We start from the raw sequence: 25,485 nt of genomic DNA on the forward strand, positions 1-25,485 counted from the left end.
GAAAATCAAGCTAGGGAGAGGATGCAATGTATGCCGTTTGCCCCAGCTGCTAAGTCCTAGACAGAAGAGCAGTTTTGAAAGCATACCATTTCGCATCTGCTGACTTATTAAAATACACCCCCCCCTTGGTGTCTTAACAGAAAACTCAAATATGCATGTAAAGACCAATTGGCACCACGTTTTCAGATCCTCAGATGAAATAAGTCCCACTTAGCCAGAATCCAAACAACTGGGAAATTCAAATAACTGGAATTTTTGTGAAAAGGAAAATAATTACAACCACAAGAACTTAACACACAATGTAATCAGCCAACTTCCCAAGTACAATGGCTTGCCAGGACAGGAGGGAGAGGGGAAAGGAGAGGGGTCAAAGTCAAGAGGTGAAAGCAAGAGGAAATGGTCCAAATGGGAGACGAGGGTGAAGGAGGAAACTTCACGAGGGTGAAGGAGGAAAGGCCCCAGAAAGAGAAGGCAAAAAGTCAGCCCTGTCTGCAACCCAACAACAGAGATACAAAATACTCTGGCACGTGACATGAAAGTGAAGGAAATCAGTATAAAACTGTGGTCTTTGCCTTAGGAAAATCTCTCTCCATGCACATCTTGAAAAGCACAAGAATTAAAGTTTGACGAGAGCATGCACTGGTCTGCACGTTACTTAAATCAAAGGTCAGAAGGACAGTTAGGACTCACGGTCTGCATTAGTTCTCCTGGCAAGACAACCTGCTACCTATTACCATGAGCCCAGGAAAGCTGCTGGACAATGCTAGGCAGTGCTCACGAGTGGGCGGTCTCTACCGCACCAGTCTGAGTGAGGTTCCGTTGCCTCTGCTTCAAACTCCCAGGGAAGCAAACAGTGAGAACGAACAAGCAACCGAGCTGCACGCTACATGTGAAGTGAGGCTTATTCATCTCAAGCTGTGTGGTGTCAGAGCTAGATCTGAGTGAGAACAGCTGGCTTGTGTCAAGCATGCGGTCACTGCACGGGTTACTGTAGAAAGCGAATGAGCGTGCACGGGCTATTCCCCTGGAACACTTCCCAATCCTGATAAAACTGTCCTGGTTCTTCTCAAACCCCACCACGACATGTGACAGGTGGAAGGGGTGCGCTGGTTTCAAAATAAGTAAGACAGACGCTCTTCTGCTGTTAATGTTGCGGGCCTTGTGTACCCACACCAAAAACAACACACACACACACGCACGCACGCACACACACGCCTCTCATCACTGCAAGTAGTTTTCAAACATACCAAACATTTCTCTGACAATTTAAAAGTGCAAGATATTACACTATCACATGCAGTGAATATTTCTAATACAGTCAATTATTTGAACCTTTCGAGCAAAAGTACATCTTGCAAATACAGGTATGACTGTAGACTGCTACACAATGACTTTAGAAGTCTTCTTCGTAATTCGGATTGCCATCTGAGAACATTTTTATCAGCCTCCCCTGTTGCCAAAGATCTCCTGTTGACTCTAGCCAAGAGCTAGCCCAGAACTCAGACAATGATGTTATTACAGGAAGAGATTCCATGTGAAAGTAGGTCTATCGTTCAGTTAACACAGATTTTCAATCTCACTGGAACATAAAAATTGCAACCTTTAGAATTGCTCTTACTCCGAATTCTGTTCATTTCCATTCTACGCCAAGTCAGTGACTCACCACCCTTTGAGGTTGTGATGAAAACTGTAGCTAACACCCTGAAGGCGACTCCAAAGGGTGGGGTGAGGACAAGGCTCCAGGGACAAGAGCAGGAGTCCAGCCAGGACATCAGAGCCGGGCTCCCTTTAGAGCAGCTCTCTTCCTTGCACATAAAAGCTATCACCGGCTGCCATCCCAGTATGAACGCCAGCCACTTCAGCAGCTTCCCTTTGATCTGACATGATCATTTTGCCAATTAAAAGGCAACTCGTTCTCAGCCATGCCCAGAACTGGGGAAGACAGCCACTGGAGACCCTAAGAATCCTCCCCACCTCTGGATATGGGAGCATCATGCCAGAAAGAAAACAAAAAGCAAAACCCCGAGTTGGGTGCCTCCCTAGGTCTGCGGTATGCCTGCCTACATCAGTCTCAAGTCCGGGGGGAGGGGGGGGGTCGTGCAGGAAGAGTACAGCATGTGTCCATGGTCCAGTCCTGAATCTCAAGCTGGGTAGCCAAATGACTCAACTATTTGTAGCAAAATGGCCTTTTGTGTTTCTGGGCCTAATGGGAGAAAGCAGGAGGGGTCGGGCAAGTAGCCCATGTCCTACAGGACAACTACAAAAGTGCCTAACATTCTTATTACCACACATACTCCTGGGCACCACCTCTGTTCCTGAGTCATAATCTCTTAAGGTGGAGTTGTGGGAATCTGCATTTTTAACAAGCTTCCCCCTTAAAATTCTTAAACATACCAACATTTGAAAAACAGGTCTAAACCCAAATTAAACTTATGTGTGGGAGAATGGGACAGGAGGCTAGGGGAACAGAGGTGGAAGGGATGGAGACAGGAAGAGCAGGCTCCCCAGGTTTGGCACCAAGGCACCCCCTACCTTGCCTTGGTGCCAAGCAAACAGGACCCACCACCAGTGAAGTAGGCGGGAGGGGGATGAGCCACAAGTCCTGAGGTCCACACCCCACCACCAAATGACTGACAGAAACCATCTTACTTTTCTTGGTGAGTCAGGGCTCACATGAGATCTAATTGCTCTAGAAAAATAGAGATGTGGCATGCCTTGCTTCTGAGTGCCATGGAATGATTCATTCCTGTTATGCATTGTAACAAGTCAGGATGAACCCAGAAAAGTACTCACCTCTCCCGCTGACATCCATGCTTCACAACAGAGGAGGGTGGCATTCCAGGCAGAGGAGCCGGGAAGGAGGTCTACAAGGTGTCTAACTAGAGAAATGGGGTGAAACAGGGAGAAGTGGGAGAGGGGCCCGGAGACAGAGACCAGGCCAGGCCACTGTGACCCATGGCCACAGGCAAGTCCAGCCTTTACCTTTTTTGAAGCAAGGCAGTGACATGTCAGTTGTGCGGGCCAGAGGGGGTCCCAGACCAGGAGCATCAGCATCCCCCGGGAAAATGTGAGAAATGCAAAGTCTCGGGCTCCACTCCTACCAAATCAGAAACTGCATTTTAAAGAGCCCTCAGGGGCACCTCGGTGGCTCGGTCGTGAAGCGTCTGCCTTCGGCTCAGGTCATGATCCCAGGGTCCTGGGATCGAGCCCCACATCGGGCTCCCTGCTCGGCGGGAAGCCTGCTTCTCCCTCTGCCACTCCCCCTTCTTGTGTTCCCTCTCTCACTGTTGTCTCTCTCTGTCAAATAAATAAATAAAATCTTAAAAAAATAAAATAAAATAAAAAATAAAGAGCCCTCCAGGTGATTCTGACACTCACTGAAGTCTGAGACCCTCTGCTCCAGAACACAGTGAGAACATGGGAGGAGAGGAGAGAAAACCAGAGGTCAAGGGCAGAGAGCAGTCTGTCCAGCGGCGGTTACAGAAGTCTACACATGAAGCATGAAGCACTAAGAATCCAAGGCAGTAACTACACGGAGGAACGAGAAAAGCCACGTGAAAAAAAAGAGTCAAAAGTAAACTCGCAGGACTTGGTGATACAGAGGCTGGATGTGCAGAGAGGAAGGTAGAGAGCCAGAACAAGACCAGGTTCCTGGCCTGGGTAACCAGCTTTCAATCAGGGGAAAGACAAGAGATTAACTTTTATTATCATTGTACAGATAAATGTGCCAATGTCTGCCTCAACCTTGAAACACTCAAGTCTGTTTTTGTAAGCCAGCTTGGAGGCTTCCAGATTCAGGAAGATTGTATTTAAATGCTTTTATAAAACAGCACAGTTGTGAAATGCATCCATGTGCTTTCTTCAGATACATTCTTCAACTATTTTTTTCAGCAATGCATCTTGGAAAGCTTTATAAACAAAAATCAATCCAGATTCAAAGTCTTGGAAGAAGGGAAGGGCTATAGAGAAATTACTTCACACAATCCAAAGAACAGCCATTTGCAGAGAAAAGTATGAAACACTGCTTAATGCTCATCACAATTTTGAATAGAAAGGAAACACAGTATGGTGTCTAATACAAAACACATGTTAAAGGTTTCTCTGCCCAAGAACGGTATTTACCTTAAGTCATTGGGCTTGAGATATTGATGGGAAAAAAAAAAGTCCATTCTTAATTAACTATACTCATAAAGGATGCAGTATAATTGAATGGCGGCAAATGTTTCAAAAATAATTTCTGGGTTTATAAAATGTTTTTACACTTATTGTTAAATATGCATGTGTCTAATGTTCTGGATATTCTCTTTTAAAAAAGCAACAAGGCCCACTGTGAAGATGTGACTCCAGGGAGCTGGGAAGCCGTCCAACATCTCCATATCCAGGCCCCATCCTTCCTTTGGCCACTTAACACAGAGCAGCCGTCTGGCAGGACGGTCAGGTCGTGTGGTCCTGAGTTGTACAGAGCCATGCACAGCCACTTCCGCCCCCCTTCCACCTGTAATCTTTGAAATGGCATCCAACCAACAGCAGCGAGCCTGGAAAGGGAGGAACGGGGTCCTATCTGCTGCAGGAGGGATGGGGCCCCATGCCCCTCCCTGACTCTATCATAGCATCCTACACACTCCTCGCCAGGGTGTCCTGCATGCAACAACCACCTTACAGACTTACTCCAGAGTTGTCTTACAGTCCCCCACCCCCAAAATCCTAAAGTCATGCTGACTGGACTTTATTAAATGAAATAAGATTACTAACACAGGAGAAGCTGAAGTTCGGCTGTAACTCAGTAAGGACCTTCTGACAGAAAGGGAGGTAATGCAAGTCAGGTGGACCAGTGTCCTCACTTAGAATCGTAACACTTAGGATAGGTCAGCCCTGTTTTACGCACTTTACATTATTAACTCAAAATCTTTATAAGAACTCTATGAGGTGGGTAATGCTATTACCAGCATCCTCCTTTTATAGATGGGGAAATGAGGCACAGGCAGTTTGAGTGAATCACCCAAGATCCCACAGTGAGGACCGGGCAGAGCTGGGATTTGAACCGGCAGGTGGGGTGAGGTACCACCACGTGTCACCACCTCTCTCCTGGCCAGCTCCTACCTCCATGAGCCCGGGTTCTTTTCCTGCTGCCCTCGCTGGCCTTGCCAGGCCACTGTGCAGTCGGTGAGAGCAGAGATGGAAGGCTGGCCCACGACCTTCAGGAGTGCTCAGCGCAGGCACCGTTCACACTTCTGTTCCCACATACACAACTCCCCGTGGGTCGCACCATCCCCACGGCGTCATCACCGTCTCCTGACATCCCCCTTGCTCTCTCCCACACCCAGCTGCACGTGCACCCCTGCCTCCACAGCCCCCACCATTGTCCCCTTCCTACTGCACAGCACGGGTTCTGCGCAGAGGCCTGGGATGACACCACCAGCCTCTAAGCCAGAAGTCTTGGCAGCCTTCAGTACAGATGAGGTCTTTGAAAATCCTGGAGCTGGCCTCTGAAATTCAAAAGTAGGATAGAAATACCATACTTTCTAACAACACTGCTGAAATTCTCACCCACAGGTTAATTTCCCCGGGTGGGCTTCTCACTAGCTCTGTGGACCTCATCGGTCTTGCCTTTGGGATACAGCTGCCCAAACAACCCCCCAAAGTTCTGAAGGTCAGAGGTTGAAACCAATAGCAAGGATTCTTAGCCCACAGCTTGAACTGAACCGGGAGTTTAGCAAACACTTGCTGAAATCTACCCTGTCCCAGGCAGAGCATTTTCTTGAAGCTGTCTTTCTTATAAATGAAGAGACTCGGAGCATTCTAACAACTGTTCACCAGGAACCAGGAATCCAAGTCCTTGGCTGCAAAACCACATTCTTTCTTGGTAAACAGTATGAAGAAAATCTATCATCTAATAAGCAGAACAGCAAGAACCCACTGATCTGTTTTTCTACCAGTAAATGGAATGCTGGGGCAGAGTCTTGCTGTTCACTGGTGCCAGGACTAAATGCCCCCAGCATCTCCTCCTGGTCAGTGCCCCGCTCACCTCACCAAGCCTGCCACTCTAAGACACAGTACATTGTAGTTGGGCTCTGGAAAACACTCCTACCACTATTTGGTGAGCACGCCCTTGTCTAAAGGAGGAACAAAGAGGGACAGTCAGTACAAATGAAGGCAAGCTGGGCCATCCAACCCAGAAAAGAGGAGGATCAGATGGGGCATCAGAAGTGTCTTCAAATATCTGCCAACATGGAAGAAAAGCAAACCCTGCTCTTAATCATGGCCAGAAGAGGCACATTTCAATCCAGCCTGGGGATGTTTCCAGCTGGTATACTGTCCTCAAAATGGGCTACATTCAGTGGTGATGAGCTAGGTCAGATGGGTGCAGGTGACTATTGTGTCTGTGAGACAGAGGTCAAAAAAGACATCTGCAAGGAGAGAAGGAAATAGCAGGAGAAAGAACAGCAACAACAAATAACACAATATGAAAAAGGAAATAATTGGTTGAGTCACAGAAATAACTATACTTAAGAATCTCACCATTCCCCACTAATTGGCATATGCCCCCATTCACCCCAAACATGAACAAATTTGGTCAAGTTCATGTAAAACCAATATTACTCCGCTATTTCTCAAAACAGATTAGAGAAAGATTTGCAAAGTGCTGTCCTACATGTCAGCAGCTTATGACACTACATAAAAGACAATCTTTTCCACGTAGGTTCCTGAGGCAAAAAGAAAGGCTTCAGAGCTCTTGAAAGGGCTTCTGAAAAGCCAGAGAAGGTACTGTGTCAAGGGTAGCAATCAGCTACCAGAGAATGTATTTGTTGCTGTGGCCAGAAAGAAGCTCAGGCAGCAAAGGGTGTGTTTCCAAAGCTGTAGCACATGGGCTGCCACATGAAAACCAGTAGGTCAAAGCAATGACCTTCAATAAAAAAGCAGTATGTGCTCCTAGGAGAGTGTCTGAAAATAAATTATAGCCTTTTCTCTTTAAGGGGAAAGTAGAATACATGCTCCTTGAGTTTTGTTAGTAGGATGGATGGATAGATGGATGGATGGATAGATGGATGGATGGATGGATGGATAGATAGATAGATAGATAGATAGATAGATAGATAGATAGATAGATAGATAGATAGTTGATATATAGGTAAAAATAGATGTAGATGACAGGCAGACAGATATACAGACAAATGGATGGATAGACAGAAACAGAGATGATAAAGATAGATCAATAGATAGACGAGGCAGACAGGAGGATAGGTAGAAATAGGTATAGATAGTTGATAAAGATGATAGAAATACAGATAGATGATAGAAATATAAACAGAGGGGCGCCTGGGTGGCTCAGTCGTTAAGCGTCTGCCTTCGGCTCAGGTCATGATCCCAGGGTCCTGGGATCGAGCCCCACATCGGGCTCCTTGCTCCGCAGGAAGCCTGCTTCTCTCTCTCCCACTCCCCCGCTTGTGTTCCCTCTCTCGCTGTCTCTCTGTCAAAAAATAAATAAAATCTTTAATACATATATATATATATATATATACACACAGATAAAATCAGAAAATAAGCTTAAGAAACAATTGTGAAGAAAATGAACCAAAACTCTCTAACAATCTATATAATAGAACATTCTAAAGCTTGTGGTTTCTTTTATTTAGTATTTTAGTACCTCTCTAAGGGCTTACAACTGTGGGATGTTTTAGTACTAAAATTCACTCTACCCAAAGGTCCATCAGAAATGAGGAGGTAGCCACAAATGATGCAAATTCACCTTTCACTGAGGACATGTGCAACTGTGCATGTGCTACAAGAAAACAGCAGTCTCCAACAATGGAGGAACACGCTGTTATCCTGAAATGAGCATGAGATGATAAGCTATAAGCTGCCCCGGGACTCACTGGTCTGCCATTGCACTGGGTCCACTTACGTATGGCAGCAGCACCAGTTGATTCTGGATTAAAATTATGAGTTCCCATGAGAGGGCACTTTCTGGGAAGACTTCGTCATTATCCTTTCTCTGCCTCCTTTGAACGTTGTCAGTAATCTAGCCAAGGAAAGAGGAATTCTGTATCATGAAGGACTGAACCACAGCCTTAGTAATAAGCTAGAAAGAACTACTATTGGCCTAAATACTGAATTAATTAACAACAAATTTCTTAACTGCTAATTTCTATAAGGTGTAATCAGACAACAAAACCTTTTAAGGGACCTGGTCAAAGAAGGAAGGGCAATTGTGAAAAGGGCTTGGAGCTCAGTGCACAGGTGCCAGGATATTCCATCCCCTGGACTTCCCTCTAGTCAACTGTACACATTTGTTTAGAGACTTGAATTGTGAGGTCATGAAAGCAAAATATAAGTAAATACCCAAATTCAGTAACCATAAAATCTTCAAGAAAATGTATCACACTTCCAGCATTTTCACTATTGTCCCAGTGGGTATCTTATTAGCAGATTCCATTTTAATGCTAACGAGAAAGAATTTCATAGAATTCACTGATTAAGACAAACCAAGAGTTTAAAAAAGAAAAGGCTTATTATGCCTTTAGAGATGTGCTTCTTCACTGTTAAGCAAAATGTTCTGGAAGCACAGAAGAGAAGCAGGGCTACCACTGATAAAGGGGTCTGCCATCTGAACCTCAGCAGTTTGGGACTGTCTGTCCTGGGTTAGAAAAAATGGATTTGGGACAATGGAACTTCTTTTCTGACTATTAAGTAAACACGTGAAAAAGGAACAGAAGCAGACACTGGAGATCTGACATCTTTTCAACCTCTATCTGGCCAACAGACATGTTCTATGTTTACCCACCATTATCCACCTGTCAAAACTGCCTCTAGCTCTAAAGCAGGGTTTCTCAACCTCAGCACTACTGACAACTGGAGCTGGAGGATTCTTTGTTGGGGGGACTGTCGTGTGCATTGTAGGACACTTACAGGACCCCTGGTCTCTACACACTAGAGCTAGCAGCACCTCCTGCCTCCCAGTTATGATAAGCAAACATGTCTCCAAACATTTTCAAATGTCCCCTGGGAGACAAAATTGCCCCTAGTTGAGAACAACTGCTCTAAAGCATCCGGACCAATGATAAAACACCCCACAAGATCATTTAGCTTCTCACAGTTTGAGGCCACAGGCTACACTGTGAACCCCAGACAACCATCTTGCAAATGTCCACCATGAGCACAGGGTGGAGGGGGTAGGACAGATGGGTCAGGGCAGATGCACCATTATCAGTGGGAAAGCAACGGCATGCCATGTTCCAGCAGTGGTGAGAACAGATAACAGCGCCATCCCTGAGTCTGACAAACACTATTGTAAAAAAAACAAAAGGACAGGCACTGAATTCCTCTTTATGCTAGCCATTGAAAGAAAGGCTGAGTCTCAAACTTATGCCTTAACGTTAGCCTTCTGAAGACCATTAAAACAGAGACGATTTTCAAACCAGAGCTGTTCCACAGGAACCAGACCATTTTCACTCTACAATTCAATTCACCAATTTAAAAACCAGACCCACAGCGTCCATGCTTGGGCCCTTCTTGAGCTGGGGCCATGAGATCACACGTATCCTCCCAGACTCTTCCACAGCTACTTGATTTAACGGCAGCATATTTTAACTGGAAATGATTTGTGACAGCTCATAAACAGCTCTGAATACAAACCATTGTCAAAGGAGGTATTAACAAATTTGCACTTCTCAGAGTTCCCACACAGGCAATTTTCTCATCATTCTGACAAGAGAAATGTTTAAGGAAGATGCAACAAACAGTTCTGAGATCTATGGGCAATGTTTCCCAAATAAGTGCATCGAACAGCTATTTCATTTCAGCAATATGAATTTCCTCTCACCCCACCAAGTGCACCTGCAGCATGGGATGCCCAGGCACCTGGGCTTTCCCCTCCATTCACTCAACCCCCTGCTTTTGACCCTCTTCTTAGAAAAGAGAAGGCTCTCTACCGCATGCCAATACACATAACTAGCTTACCAGGGGTCTCATTTGCAAAGGTCTAAGAAAGCATCCCCAGGGTGCCAGACTGCTGGAGATGCTGTTGGGAGTGTTCTGTAACTTGACCCTGTTCATACCAGCTCTGGATGGAAACCCAGCAGCCCTGATGAAATGCCCACCCTGAAGCTAGGCTTCAGAAACACTTAACATTGTTCTCACTCAGTACTTCTCAAACTTTAAGGTGCCCAAAACCCCTGGGGACCTTGTTAAAAGGCAGTTTGTGATTTGTGGGTCAGGGGCAGGGGTGAGAGTCTGCATTTCTAACCAGCATCACAGGGAGGTAACTCAGATAACAGAGCCAGGAAAGTGACTCTAACTTAAAAGATGGGTGATTTCTACTCCCAACATAGATAGGACCCACCTCTGATAATGGAGGATGTTTTTAGAGGAAGCAAACAGATTTAGTTTGCTTCCCAAAGTTCCAACCACCAGATTCAGGGCAGTTCATGGATCTGAATCCTGTCAACATATATAATCACTGTTCTAATTTTCCATAGAATAATAGAGCATTAAAACCTGCTGTGTACATACAGCACCTCCTCCCCCAGGGAATCAAAGCGCTTTAAACTGAATCTTTCTTGCAAAGAAATTCCATTTGATTTCCCGACAATGACTAACGCTCATAATGTCCTAAATAAGTGGTACACTGTTTTCTAAAAGGTTGCTGTGCACAAAGGTTAAGCAGAAACAAGAAGACAATAAACCATAGTAATAAAAGTAGGCCAAATACCACTACTACTATTACTACTCATAATAATTATTATCATAATAAAAAATTGTCTCCTTATAAAAAATAACAATCAAAACTGCTCCTTCCCTAATCTTCCCCAACCTGATAAACTACAACTCCAGGTGCTCAGCCAAAAATTCGGATGCACCCTTGTCTTTCTCAGCCCTCACCAAATCCTCAAAACTCCGCCTTCCAAGTCCTGGCTCATTCTCTGCACCCGGGCCACCCTGACCTGGGAAACCCTCATCTCTTGGGACTTGGGACTATAACAGCCTCCTGTACTGTCACCCACTTCACTCCAAAGAGATCCACATGAATCTAAGCTGAGACACTGCTCTGCTCCACACCTGGGATGGCACCCATTCACCAGAGCCCTACAGGGCCCCACAGGACCATGGGCCCACCTGTGCACCTGGCCTGCCTCCTCTCGCTCTCCCCTCCCCCTGCTCCTCTTCAGCCACCTGACCTTGCCCAGGGCCTTCGCACAGAGTTGTCTCTGCCTGGAAATCATCCTAAATACCCACATGGGCCACTCCCTTGTGTCCCTACTCAAATGTCACCTGAATGATAAAGCCTTCCCTGACCCCCTAGACACACGGAATCCCATTTTCATTAACAGTGGAGCTTTTCAGTAACAAAATATTGGATGTATCTGTAAGGGCAAAGACTGTCCCTGGAGCTCTAGGCCCAGCTATGCCCCCTAGATCAGGTGAGCAGCCTCAAAGCATCCTGTGCCTGGTCTGCACCCAGTCTTCCTTGGCCATGCAAGGGGAGACCTTCTGTACCCCTGCCCAGTCTCCACTCTGCAACCAAGTGAACAGAGCTTGTCATCCTGCAGGTTTGAACACTCCAATGACTTCCCAAAGCCTATAAGATCCCACCGTCTCAGAGGAGAAAACCCTTAAGCCTCCTGCAGGAACCCCTACCCTGGCCTGCTGCACCCCCAGCCCATGCTACTTTCCACTCCCTGTCGCTGAGTCTGTTCCCCTGCCTCTCGTGTGAGCACCTGTTCTAGGCTGGCTCTCCTTCACCGCCCAGCTCCCACCTCCAGAAATCCCCAGCGACCCCAGGAAACCAGAGAACCTCTCTCGTGTTTATGCTTGCCCTCGCCAGCTCTCCCAGAAGCAAGTCTACATCTATTCCCAGGACTGCTTGATCCCTGCATTCTCCCCACTTTACAGTCAGCTCTGTGAGGTTGGGCTGAGCTCGCTGAGTCAGTGAGCAGGTTGTCAGGAACTCAAGCAAAGGTCTCACGGTCAGTGACGCCTGAGTGTAAAGGGCCAAGTGCTCTGTGCCCAGTCAAGAGAGGCTGTGTTCATTTCCACAGAAAAGAAATAAAAATATGATAGATCCTGATCGTTAGGACATTAATATCAAAAAGATGACTCTGAATTCCAGCTTTTTCTGTTATCGAATATATTCCTTCTTTCGTGCTGTCTCTGTCTCTCTCCCTCTCTTACGTGCAGAATTCATAAGGTAATACACACCATACCTCCCTTTACAAATTAACCCCCATTAGCACCTTGTGCCATAATCAATCCCAAAAGGAACCTTGCCTGCTGGTATTAAACCAGTCATTAGAAAGACTTACTAGCTTATCCTAATGCTAGTTTACCTGCAGGCTTAGAAATTTCATCAAATAGTGAAGGGAAAGAAGAAAAAAACAGGATTTTTAAAATATTACTCCTCCTAGATTCTTATTACATCTCTATAAAGAAATGAAGTAAATAACACACTTCAGTAAAAAGCCTAAGCACGTTCATGCTAAGAACGGCAGCATACAAAAACATGTCGGGCTTCCCCTCACAAGGACCGCCTCTGGTCACCTGGAGGCTCTGGCTTCTGCTACCCATTCCCCATGTCCTCGGCAGCTGCAATGCCTGACATTTCTCCCTCCACTTTCCCCCTGTGGCACCTGTCTGTACCTCAGTGCATCAAGACTGAAGGCATCACCCACTCGGGGCTCCCCTGGGACACCCAGCATTCTGATCCTGCATCCACAGCCCAGGCCAGGCAGAAATCACTCAGACTTGGGAGCAGGGGTGGGAGAGGCCGTGTGCCAAGAGCAGGCAGGCCTGGACCCTGGACCCTCTGGCTGCCCCTGCTTCCACACGAGCATGCGTTTGTCTCGTGCCATCTGTTCTCGGAGGCCTCGTGGTACAGCCAGTGGTTTGGAAAATAAGCAAAATGCCGAGATACAAAATAAACAGAAGAAAAACCCAACACGACTATATGGGTACTATACTAGAACAGGGCCCAGCTTCCAATATCCTGGTGCAGCCATGACTGTGGACATGGAAGGAAGATGGCAAAGGAGGCTGCTTCTCAATGTTCCGTGTAAGCTCTGCTTGCAGTATCAGCCGATGGCATCCCAGTTTCTCCCGCTGGCTTCTTCACATTCTTCAGTAGCCTTCACACATTATGTATTCAGATATTTGCCACACACGTCGTGACTGAGATTCCACCCTGTAAGTGTGGACTCATTCACATGAGGACACTATATGACACCACAGAGATGCAATGTCACAGTTGTATGTCACAGGTACACACACAAAAAAATGCGTCGATATCTACCTGTAATGAATTCCTAATTCTGAAGATGACTAGGTACAGAGGCCGGACCTTGTCACCCACGTGTGCAGCAGTCCCAGTGCCTAAGCTGCAGGCTGCACTGGGGACCCATCAACTTCCAGTGAATGACTACAGTGCAACCCTGTCATCGGTCTCAGGTTTCTCTTCATAATTTTATTAGCAATGGCTACTGGAAGTATGTCTCGTGTGCATCAAAGGTCAGTCACCTGGTCCAATACAGGGCTGTGGCCCTCCGCTGGGTCCCCAGAACCCGGCTGCACCCGGCAGAATGCACACAGTAAACAACTGTTGAAGAAATGAATGCGTATTTGCATTTGCGCTTCAGCCGTGACATCTACTTTTCACTGAAAACTTCATGTTCAGCAAGGAGGCTTATTCTTGTTCCAATATGGGGAGGCTTCCAACATGACCTGTTTCTCACTGGAAGACCCAAGTCCCCTTTGAATCATTTCTGTGCAACCACAAAAATAACATTCTTTTCATTTTGCATCATTTCCAGAGTTGAGTTTTCATAGAAGCCACATATTTGTTTTGAAGACCCGTAAGAAATGTATCTTAGCCTCCTCCAAGGAGGCGACAGGTCAGGAATTCCACATTTGGATTAAGCAATTGTTCCTCAAGACACCATCTCCTTAAAATGTAAATGATCCTGAGGGCCCAATTCTGAAAACACTAATAGCTATTAACACCTTGGTGTGAAGTAGCTTAGCAGTTAAACCCATAAACCTATTTATTAGTAATCTGGTGGTCATTCATTCACTCAACAAACAATTATCAGATAACGCCTAATGAAGTTAATGAGGTGCCCGTGCCTGGCACCAGCCAATAACAGGGGAAAAGCATAAGAAAGACAGCTCTGCCAGCAGAAAGGAGTACATCAGCAGCAAGGGGTAACTCTTCAATCCCTTGGCATCCAAGTGATGCTGTACAGATCCAGGGCACCTAGGGAAGGTGGGATATGGAAGTAAAGCCATTGTTCTGTGAGATCCTGCCCTCTAGCCTGGCTCTTACAGTTACATATCTCTAGAGAAATGGACCTTTCCTGAGGTCATACTGGGTCACAAGGAATAACAAACACAAACAGCAAGTGCCAAATAAAGGCTCCAGAGAGACTTTTCCAACAAATCCTACTCCCTATTCCTTGCATGTAGAGTATTCTCCTTGGAAACTGTGGCAAAAAGCAGGAAAAAGATCAAACCAAGTCTGCATTTAAAGGTGCCTGCAGTAGCAACCCTAGAGCATCAGGAAGAGACCACATGGGAACACACAAGCATGCCAGGTGAGATCCCACAGGTTGCGGGTACACGTGTGGGAAGGGCACTGCTGAGGGAGGGTCACAATGACCCACTTAAGGCCAAGTTACTCAACAGGAAAAGAGAGTTGGTGGTGACACAGTGTGATTAGCCATAGGCTAATACCCAGAATGGGTAATGACCAACTCAGACTCACTCTCTTGTTCTCTACTTTTAGAGAGTTTGAAATGTTACCCCAATAAAAAGTTAAAAATAAAATTATTTAAAGAATAAAAAAGGGCAGTGGCTAAATGTAATGCGGCATACTGGATGGAATCCAAGAACAGAAAAAGGACTTTAGTAGAAAAGCTAGTAAAATCCAAATCAAGTCTGTGGTATTAGTTAGCAGTTCTGTACCAACGTTAACTTGATATGTGATCAAATTATCACAATGCTAATGTGGTTAAGTATGCACTGGTTAGGCAAAATGGAAATACTAGGGGACGCTGGGTGAAGGGTATACAGGAACTCTCGGCACCTTCTTTGCAACTCTTCCAGAAATCCACAGTTACTCCAAAGTAATTGATGGGAAGTTTAAAAAAAAAAAAAAAAGCAGTGGCTTAGTGATAGAAAGGGAAGGGATATGGACTTCAAAATCCTGCAGCTACCCTGAAAATGCAACCCATAAGACCTACTACCTCCTGGCATCTAAAAGCTAGTCAGGTTGGAATTTAACAGACTCCTCGCGAGGAGGGATGTGTTCTGAATGATGATGCTTAAAGGTCTTGAGTTTACCCTGGTCTTTTTTGTCCTTTGCATGCATGCCATTACTGCATCTGTGTGCAATGAATATACATTTGCTGTTAGGAAATTTTTTTTAAGTGCTTGTAGATAAAACAGCCATCACAGACTTTCAGGAACAAAACTAACCTAACTTTTAAAAATCCTGAGTTATAGATCTTGTGATCTACCTGCAAGACTACTAACCCTGAGATTACTAAGTGCATATGTTCTCATTTCTAAGTGTGACTAACAGAACATCGGGACTGCAGAGTACCAGGTCCTCCAAATAAACCAGCTAAATGTTGCAATGGGAGAAGACAGCCTCTGACACAGCTCACTCCACAGTTCATTTCTGGAGGCCAGTTTTCCAAAACAGACAAACACCAGGAATCCTATCACCATGAATCACGTAGAACCCCGGCCACTCTAATACCTACTCCAGCCACTAACCTGTGGTCCAGTCACCCAGAAGGGGCTGTGGCATCTGCATTTTACATTACGGCAGGGGCCACAGAAAGGGAAGCAATCTGCACAGTCTTGGTGTGTGAACATGCATCAATAATAAATCTCTCTCCCTCTCTCCCCATCACCAATGAAGCACTTTACAGGAACCTGACCGCAGATTTCTGCGAGTGATTTAGACAAGTGGCATGGGAGAACTCCACATGTGTCCCAAACTCAGGGCTGCGGAAACACAGCGAATGCACACCACCAGGTGCCGGACAGCCGAGGTGCTCAGGGCCAGCACCGATGGGCACCCAGTTTGATCTCTATACGGGCAAAGCAGACGGAACTTGATGGCAGACCACTTGGACCTCTCAGGCTGCCAGCACAGTGTCCCATGCAATTAGCTCTTTAGTGAATGCTTTATGGGGATTTTAGACGATATGGGTTATCTGAATTTATCATTGTTCATGCACTTTAATTAGCCTCTAAAAATACTGGGACCCAACCTTCATGCCAATCTTTGTTCACACATTGAATCCATTTTTAACAATGCATTTTTAATTTGCTCTTGAGCATCTACTTATACATCTGTCAGTGCCCGCCTTGTAATTCCAGGCAGAGACCCACTCTGCAGAAATGAGTAATGACAGCGACAGTGTACTGAGCGCTGAGTCCCACTACATGCTGGACACACCTCCTCACTCTGTGTGCCTGTTCCCTTAGTCCTCCCACTGGGCTGCAGGCAAGTCGACACGGAAGCCCAGGGGAAGAGAGGGAACGGGCAGGCCCATGCTCACATCTGGGAGCCAGGAGCAGCGGTCTGTGCAGGTGACCTGGGAACCAATATCGCTTCCCTTGCTCCTTGTGAAGCAGAAACGATCATGCTGCTTGCTCTCATCTCTGCTGTCCACGATCTTTAGCAACAAGTTAGAGAGCCGGGGTCCAAGATGTGGGTTTAAGGGACACAGCCAACAACTTCCACCCCGGGTTGACTTGGGCACGTCACTCAATCTCTCTGGGTCTCAGTTTTCACATTTGGAAAGCAAGGATGACAACAATATCTACATAGTATGCATTTGGCAAAGTCTTACATGAATATTAATTAGAAGTAGTAGCATTTTCTGTTAGAACAAACTCAGCAAAAACTTCAGGCACCTCCCCAAATTGATAATTGCTTAAATCCAATGCATGAATAAAAACTCTCCCCTCACTTGCCTGTCTCACCTTGACTCTCCCCCACTACCCCTGGTACTACTGAATGAGAGCTCACTAATGGTGGGGCCAGGGTGGAATTAAGCTCGCCTCCCATGGGGTGGGGCCACGGTATAATCAGCACTCCACTGGGTGACACACACGGTATTCTTCCAAATCCAGGGACACGTGGTCCCTAAAAGTCAGGGTCATTCCTGCGTACACACTTCATACAAACTACTCACCCCTTAAAAGCATTTCTTGACATTTTCCCCTTATGGCACTGACAACGGCACAGCTCCACTTTCAGGAACCCGTCCATCACCTCCACCAAATGGAGTGTATTGCAGTCCCACCAAAATGAGACAGATGACAATACTCTCCAAGGATCTCATTCATGTGCATAAAAAGTAATGAGCTCCCCCCACCCAAAATGAGAGGTCCGTGGGACACAGATAATTCATGGGCTTTTGTTTTTCTTCCAGAGCATCTGACAAAATTGCTAATGAGACATCTGATACACACTTTCTAAATATTTATTAAATTTAACTTTTTTTAGAGAGAGAGGGAGAGAGGGGCAGGGACGAGGAGAGGGGGAGAAAGAATCTTAAGCAGGCTCCATGCCCAGCACAGAGCCCAATGTGGGGCTCCATCTCACAACTTTTGATGACACTTGCAGGGTAGATTCAGGTGATCATATTAACCACAACATACTCTATGTGGATCAATAAATAATATTTAAAGATTTCAAAGGCTAATTAGTAACCATAATAACAAAAAGAAAGGCACAGGTAGGTAACAGAGAAAACTGGGGGTCTTCACTGTAACATTAATTTAATTTATGCTTGGCAATTTAGTTTACTAAATGCCAGGTAGGTGTGGAGTTGGGAGGATGGATGGATGCTGATGTAAAGTTTCGAGTGCTGTCCCGACATTTTGTCTCATGTTTCCTCGTTGTGGTTTGAGAGGCGTTATTATGCCCATTCTACAAAAGTTCATCGCGTGTGCAACAGTTAAGAACCAGAAGTGGCAGGGGCCAGGCACAGCGCCGGCAGGGCCCTATCCCCCACCGCAGGCTGGCCCAGGGCAAGGTGGCTCTCAAGGAAAACGTGGCCTGGTTGGGAAATTAAGATTAGCTGGGACCAGACACGAAGACTCTAAGTGCTTCCATTATAAAAGACACAGCTCCAAGACACTCAAATAGGGGACACGGAACAGAGGGATGTGGGAACAAAGGCACAAAGGAGGAGCCAGTCCACGGGGAGAGCTGAGCCTCTAGAGACAAGCAGACTAGAGGCTCCCAGCAAAACGGAGAGAAAACAAAGCAGCAGCTAGGACCGCAGCTCCCAATAAACAAGATGACAGCGCTAATTTGGACCTAAGGGGGCTCTAATTGTTTAACAGCTGAGATTAAGTTGGGACACGTGGGGTCAGAGCTGAGTGCAAGGCCACACAAAACTGTTAGATGATATTAAAATAAACTACTTAGAAGTTACTTTTATTAGAGTTAATAAAACAATACACCTTTTACATTTAGTTCTTATTTCTTATTCTATGTACTTCAGAGACTGCATAACATTCCATAATTACCATATTTCAAAAGCTAAAATATTATCAATCTCTGTATTATTGTTCTGAAAAATTCATTTCCTAATGAAAATCATTAGTAAGTGCTTGAAGGTAGTTCTTCTATATCTGACTCGAGTCTATAAAGCTCCTGCCTGCCCTCCCATAATTAGGTGTCACTAATCACCCAAACACAGCTCCAGGCCTGAAACCAAAACACCAGTAGGAATTAAACAGCCTATTTAGAGAGCATATCCTAAAAACCTTAACCCCTTATCTGTAAAAGATACGTGAGTTGGTACTGGGGTCACCTGAAATTTCCTTTTCTTTGGTGAAACCTGAAATACTGGAATCCTAAAAAAAAATTGTTTTGATAGACTTTCCTGGACACGTGTAAATAAAGGATTCTGGTAAGTCAACAGGTCTGAAGCAGTTTAATAAAACTGCTCTCTGGTTTAATAAAACTGCTGAAACACATTTTCTTTTTCCTAAAAACCTCAATCTTTTATTATTATTTTAACGCTATAGGTATTTTTCTAAGCTGTCTTTAAATCAACTTCTGGAAAGAAGCTGGGCATGCATAAAGAAATAAATAGACTGCAACCGTACAGAAGGGGGAACGCATCCAAGCTCTCCTTACGGGATCTATTCTCTGTTGGAGACATAGGTCTGAGCTAGTCTCAAACATGATGAAACTAGACTCTGGGGCCTGAGCCTGATTCCCACAGCAGACGGTGGCCAGCACAGGCAACAGAAACCATTCCAGATAGCCTAACAGGGTCATCCTGTCTCATGCAGAAGGTGTGGATGTAACAGTCAACCACTTCTCCAGAAATCCAACCTACTCTCTGGTACATAAGAGTCTCTCAGTCGTGAACCCTGCCAACATTTATTTTTCATTACGGTAAAATACGGACATACGGCAGACAGTGGGGCAGTCGTCTTTACAACCTCGGCCTCCACCAGGAGTGGTTATGATGTGGGATGTGCTTGGATGTGCTCAGTAGTGTTCCATGAAACCAACACCCAGAAGGCTCCATCACGAGACGCACCTGGTGGAAGGTGGGAGGGGGGTTGTGATGGAGGAGCAATATTTTGCTTTTGAACGAAGAGCCCTTCACAGCACCAACTTCAGCTGGGAAATGCCAAAGTTTGGAGGGTCACCCCTGCAACAGCCAGTGAGGGGTAAGAAGCTGTGAGGCTGCCTAACCATCAAGGCCCACAAACAGCGGCCTTTTGGCAAGAAAGCCTCGGGCCTGAATTCACCAGCTGCTCCCTCTGCAATGTTTGTCCCTGAGACATGCCCACGGTCCAACCATGCTAAATTCGATATAGCCACGGTTTTTCACTCTCTCTCTAGGTGGGATCTCTGCATTTCAACTCTCAAAGTATCAAAACTTTTTTTCTGAAAGATTTTATTTATTTATTTATTTATTTATTTGACAGAGAGACACAGCAAGAAAGGAAACACAGCAGGGGGAGTGGGAGAGGGAGAAGCAGGCTTCCCGCTGAGCAGGGAGCCCGATGCGGGGCTCAATCCCAGGACCCTGGGCTCATGACATGAGCTGAAGGCAGACGCTTAATGACTGAGCCCCCCAGGTGCCCCAAAGTATCAAAACTTTTCTTTTAAGAGCAATGATGCATGTTAGAATTGCTGAAGACCATGTGGGAGGTCACCACCGAAGAGTGTTCTGGCTGAACTCATGAATCCACAATGATGGGAAATCACACAGGAAGCACTATGTTCAGTGTTGAACTTAACATGTCTTTGGGTCCTCATAAACTAGCACTGGGTCACATGAGGTGCCCAACGGGACACAAAATAGAGGAGCAGGTAACCAAGTCTGCATAAAACAAGGCCAATTCTCTCTTAGCGAAACAGCGTGAGACTAGGCCACAATCTGCCATCATCCTCCAAAGCTGCTGGGTCATTGTGCATTCTCCCATTGATCACTGTAGACCTACATGCAGCAGGCCCTATGCTGGGCCTTGGAATATAAAAGTGCACAGTACAGACAGTTTGTGTTGTGTGGGCATGAGCACAGTCCAATAGGAAACAATGGTGTGAACACACAGGGCCATACACACACACACAACACATATACATGCATGCACACACTGTGACCAAACTCTGAGGAAGCACAGCGGAGGGAGGGGACCTGTCAGCCCAGGGTGCGAACATGGCCTTGGAAAGCCTCAGGGGGAGGGGGAAGGTGAAGCAGCACCTCCCAATCTGGAGAACCCAGAGGAAGGACAGGAGGGTAGGGAGCGAGAGCCTGGAGGAGGGCAGGGGCACTCAAGAGGGAAGGGCCCAGGATGCTAAGCACCTGCCAATCAGGAGACGGACTTTCAGCGCACTAGACCATTGAGGTCTTTTGTAAATGAGCTGGTGACGCTTTCCAAAACAACCTGATCCTGCGCGTGTGGCCCATCACCATCGCTGAAATGGGTCTGGGCTGGGTATTTTACAACACTCACCTATGTAACCATGCAATGAGTTTCCATATGCAATGTTGTCTGAAACACAGCAAGGCCAAAGACATATTGATATACTTATGAATTCCCTTCGTTGGCCAAAAGGAGCAGCACTCCCCTACCCCCCGTCCCCGACACTGGCGTGGGGAGGGCTTGCAGTGCCAGCCCCTGCAAACATAAACACTGCTGCTCCAGAAAAGGTCAAGGCCAGCCCTGGGAGGCAACATCCGAGGGCTTTTCTAGTAAGGAAGCTGGTGCAGCCGCGTGGCAGGGTGCACCGCAGAGGGCGTCTGGAGGACTGCCAGCCACAGATGCGGGCTCCGCTCCTTCCAGGGCCACCAAGGAGAGAGAGGGGGGCCGCGTCTTGTCCCCACTTCATGCTGCTCCAGTCCGGGCTTTAAAGGGTGAAGAATGCAGTGTGAAAAGAGAGCACAGCCTTTCTGAGACTATTTAAAGTCCCCCTCTGCCCCCCGGGGCCGGATGGCTGGCCGAAGCCCCCTTTGGATAACCGCTACTTTCATTTGCTCTAAGACTGTACAATCATTAATACCTGTAATTCATCCTAACTAATCAAAATTCATACTAGTTAATTCACCAGCTAATTAGAATTTAAAAGGGCGCTATTGCCATTCAGGCCAGCTCATTTAGGAGCTATTGAAATCCTTATACAAGACGTAGGTGAAAAGGGAGAACGGAGTCTGTTTAAACTTCTAAGTGGTCCCTTCAATACCCTTTGTTCCCTCAAATCCCTCAGCTCAGGAGGCTAATCTCATTGGATTAGCTGCATTAACATTTCCAGTACCCTCTCCCCTTCCACCAGGCACCCCCACCAGCAAGCTGGGTCTGAGGACACAAGTGCCCTCTCCACCCCGCAGTTACAAGCAAGCAGCAATGCTCTAGGCTCGGTCCAGAAACTGCCACATGAGCTGTGCTGGAGCAGGGGCTGGGGCCAGCGGGTCGTGGGCAAGCCTCGCTTTCGCCAAGCCATCTCACAGCCAGCCTGAATCCAGCTCCACAAACATTTATTTCCACACTCCAAACACAGGCAGCCCTACCAGGCCCAGCTGTGTGCTGGCCCCACCCCAGGCATCACCTCCTTTAGCCTCTCCAGGATCTAAAAAAGTAACACATCTTTAGTATGCATTTCAGCAGAGACTGGAACCCAGGTTAGTGGGACTCCACAGCCCACATCCCCCACCCTGCACCAGGCTGTCTCTTGGTTTTGTGTATGTAAAATTCCCTAATCGGCACATCTCTCTCGCTCACCCTCTTCTCTTAACTAACCAGCAACTCTCCCAGCTTATCACAGAAAGTCGGCATACAAAGTAAAATATAGAAGTCTTCCTTTGGTGTGAAAATTAGCAACCCAAATAAAGGCTTTAAGGGCATTTAGAAATAAAATATTGCACAGCACAGGAAATTCCAATATCCTTCCAGGTGAGAAGAGGAACTCCAACAGGAGCTAACACCTAAAGGGCACAAGCCAGACAGCAGTGTGTTTTGAGAACAAAGACAAAGACATTTTATCATTAATCGGTCAGTCCTTAGGATTCTGTCTCCAGTTCCGATCTTGGACACTAACAAAGAGAATCCTAGATCTGTTTTGGTGCTTAGATGGCAAAGTGATGGGATACCCCTACATCTCAAGAAAGGCAGATATACTGGGTGTTGTTATTAAGTTTCTGGGTCCCAGCAGTTCCTGGGTTTTTAGGTGGGGCTTCAGAGCACGTACTTAATGGGTAACACAGAATGGGAACAGCTCCTCACCATTGCCCATGTCCTATACAATCAGCCCATGAGCTATGACTCCCAAGGGAACCAGAGTCCTTGAACTTGCAAGCCCAGGAGGGGCCCAGGGAGCCACCAGGCTCCACACCAGGCGCTCATTTGGAGACGAGATCTTAACAGCATGTATGATCAGAATACTACCCAACCCCACAAATGAATTAAATGAACAAAATGAAATAATGCGCAGGAAGTGCTAGACAGCAATGCTGACATGAAGGGAGTTCTCAGTGGGGGAACTGAAGCCAGAGGTCTTAAGTGTCCACGGTGCCTGGCCCAGGGCAGTCAAGCAATCCCATCCACTGAAGGACTAGATGCTGAGTTGCTCAGGGACAATGTTGCCTGGAGACAGAACTGGGAATGAGAATCCATGTTTCCTGAATGTCTTCCAACTGCTTTTTCCATTAAGTAGAACCACCCAGGTTCCACTTGATCCTGGGGCTGAGTGAAATTACCACCTTTGTCTCCAAGGCCAGAATGAAACAGTATTCTTCTACAGTGGTTGTCTACAAGTCCATCATCACAGGCTTTTAAGCTAGAAGCTGTAGGTCCTACAAGGCCATCCACGATGACATCATAGAGCCATGTCCTATCAGATCATCAGAGGAAGGGGGCCGGACACAGCAGGACACACAGGGACCCTGCCAGCAGGATGTGGGGGCAACGCACCATTCAAGAACTCAGTTCTCTGCTTTTCAAAGCAGACACCTGAACCATCTTATCTGATGGTCACAGTAACCTTATGAGAAGGCAAGCATCACCACCCCCATTTTCCAGATAAGGGAACAAGAACTAGCCTAAGAGCACACCCCGAAACGGAGACCAAGAGCAGCAACAACATGGGGTCCCCAGGCATCTAGTTCAGGGCCCCCACCAGGCTTCTGAGAATACCACCAATTCCAACCAGCTGGCCGCCAGCCATTCCCAAACCAGGATCTCATCTCCGACACTGCATCAGCCCCAGTAGTACTCCAGTGATAAATGAAGACCCACAGACAAAGAGAAGCCTACTGCTTTTCTTAATCACTTTGTTTCGTTCTCCATGAAATGTAAAACTGAACTTTATTTGCATGCATCATGTCCCCAGCATGCCCCCAGTGCAGAATGTTAAAACCTCATCTCTAATTGAGATGGGACCACAACGGTTCTAAGCAAGTTCAGGAAGGGAAGGAGGCCATGGTTTCGAAGGGGAAGCCAAGGGAAATGAAAACAATGCCTCTCAAAGAGATGTCAACACGCCTGCAAAAGAAAATGAATTCCAACCATGATAAAGGTACAACGCTGTGCACCCTGCTCAGGAAACACCCCGGCTCCACCAGCAAAGACAGAACCCCTTCAGACTGTAAGCAAGGCACCCGTCTCAGACATGATGACAGGCACGGAGGTCAGAGGCTGTAGAAAGCAGTTTAGCACTGTGTCCTGCTATTAGATCAAAGCTAAATGGTGATTTAGGGGAAAAAAGATGGAATCATGATTCTATGTGTAATTGTTTCCACATCTAATGAGAAACTCTGCTGTGCGTAGGACTGCCCAGCTTGGCTCAGGGAGTGTGTGGTGCCAGATGGAACCACTCTCTGCAGAGAGTAAACCTTACCATCCCCATAGCAACTCCACCCGTGCTTCTAAAATGCTTAAAAAGACACACATCAAATTGTTTTCCACAATGTTTCAGAAACTGACTTTTTATTCCACACCCTGAGGAAATCAAGTTCACTGGGAATTTTCTTGTTATAAAAATGATCATGGTAGGAAATATGGAAAAGGTGAAAAGGCAGAATTTTTTAAATCACCCTTAGTACTATACTGGAAGACATCTATTTTTAACGTCCCGGTGCAATTCCTTCCGGTCTGTTTTCCGGATGGAGGTGCATGTGTATGTGTCATTTAAATCAGATTCCTGATGGAGGCAAAGACTGGAGCTTGGCCCTCAAGAAAAGCCACCCACCCTGGGGCTGGACATGTGCGGGTCAGGCAGGACTGCAGAGGTCCACGTGGTCTGGATGGGAGGGAAGAACCTGTAAAGCAAAGAGCCTGCCCCACCCACGGCTGCCCTTCTCATTCACAAGCAAGGCTCCCGTGTGATGATAGACCACACAAGCTAAAAACCACTCGTAGAAATAAATTGCTGTACTACTTGCCCCTATTTGGAATTTGTCTTATTCGGGTTTTTTGCCTTGTTCCACTAGGTACTTAGTTTTCACATCCTTGTGGATTTTAAATCCAAGGCAAGAAAATAAAACTCTAGAAGATGTAGCTAATCCCGGAATAAAAGCACAGTCAGATGTCTGGAGGGTGAGTCAGACTTCCAGGTAACTGTCAAACACTTAGTCTTTTGTGAAAAGATGGAAGAAAGACTCACAGACCACCGTTTTCTCCATCTTGAACTTTTCCTGATCCCAAGAACAGAAGAAAACAGCTGAGGGGAACCAAGATTGTAAAAGAAACACACCGAAGAGGAAACGTGTACCTATGATGATTTTACTAAAATTAATAAATCTGATGATCTTTTACAGTTTTATCAATTTTCTTGAAACATAAATAGTATCTAATTTATCTATAATTTATTTAGCTAGCAAGTTAAATGGAGGAGGAGAGAGGGAAGGCAAGAGTCTATCTGGAAAACAACTGCTTCTCCTACTCGCAGCCCGTAGTTTACCTTGGGAAGAAACAGAAGAACAGAGCTTTAATGCAGGTGAGTAGGAAAGC

At 46.2% G+C, this 25,485-nt stretch overlaps 1 protein-coding gene and 1 long non-coding RNA gene across 24 annotated transcripts in view; one reads left to right on the forward strand and one right to left on the reverse strand.

Moving 5' to 3' along the window:
• Nucleotides 1-25,485, reverse strand: part of LDLRAD4 (low density lipoprotein receptor class A domain containing 4) — a 450,420-nt gene that overhangs the window by 408,505 nt on the left and 16,430 nt on the right. The window lies entirely within an intron of this gene.
• Nucleotides 23,415-25,287, forward strand: LOC141371674 (uncharacterized). The gene is made up of 2 exons (XR_012376795.1): nucleotides 23,415-24,052; nucleotides 24,966-25,287. It is a non-coding gene; the product is annotated as an uncharacterized lncRNA (long non-coding RNA).

Source organism: Callorhinus ursinus, unplaced genomic scaffold, assembly GCF_003265705.2.
Source record: "Callorhinus ursinus isolate GAN/ISIS: 27379988/994484 unplaced genomic scaffold, GSC_fseal_2.0 scaffold86, whole genome shotgun sequence".
NCBI classification, from domain to species: domain Eukaryota; kingdom Metazoa; phylum Chordata; class Mammalia; order Carnivora; family Otariidae; genus Callorhinus; species Callorhinus ursinus.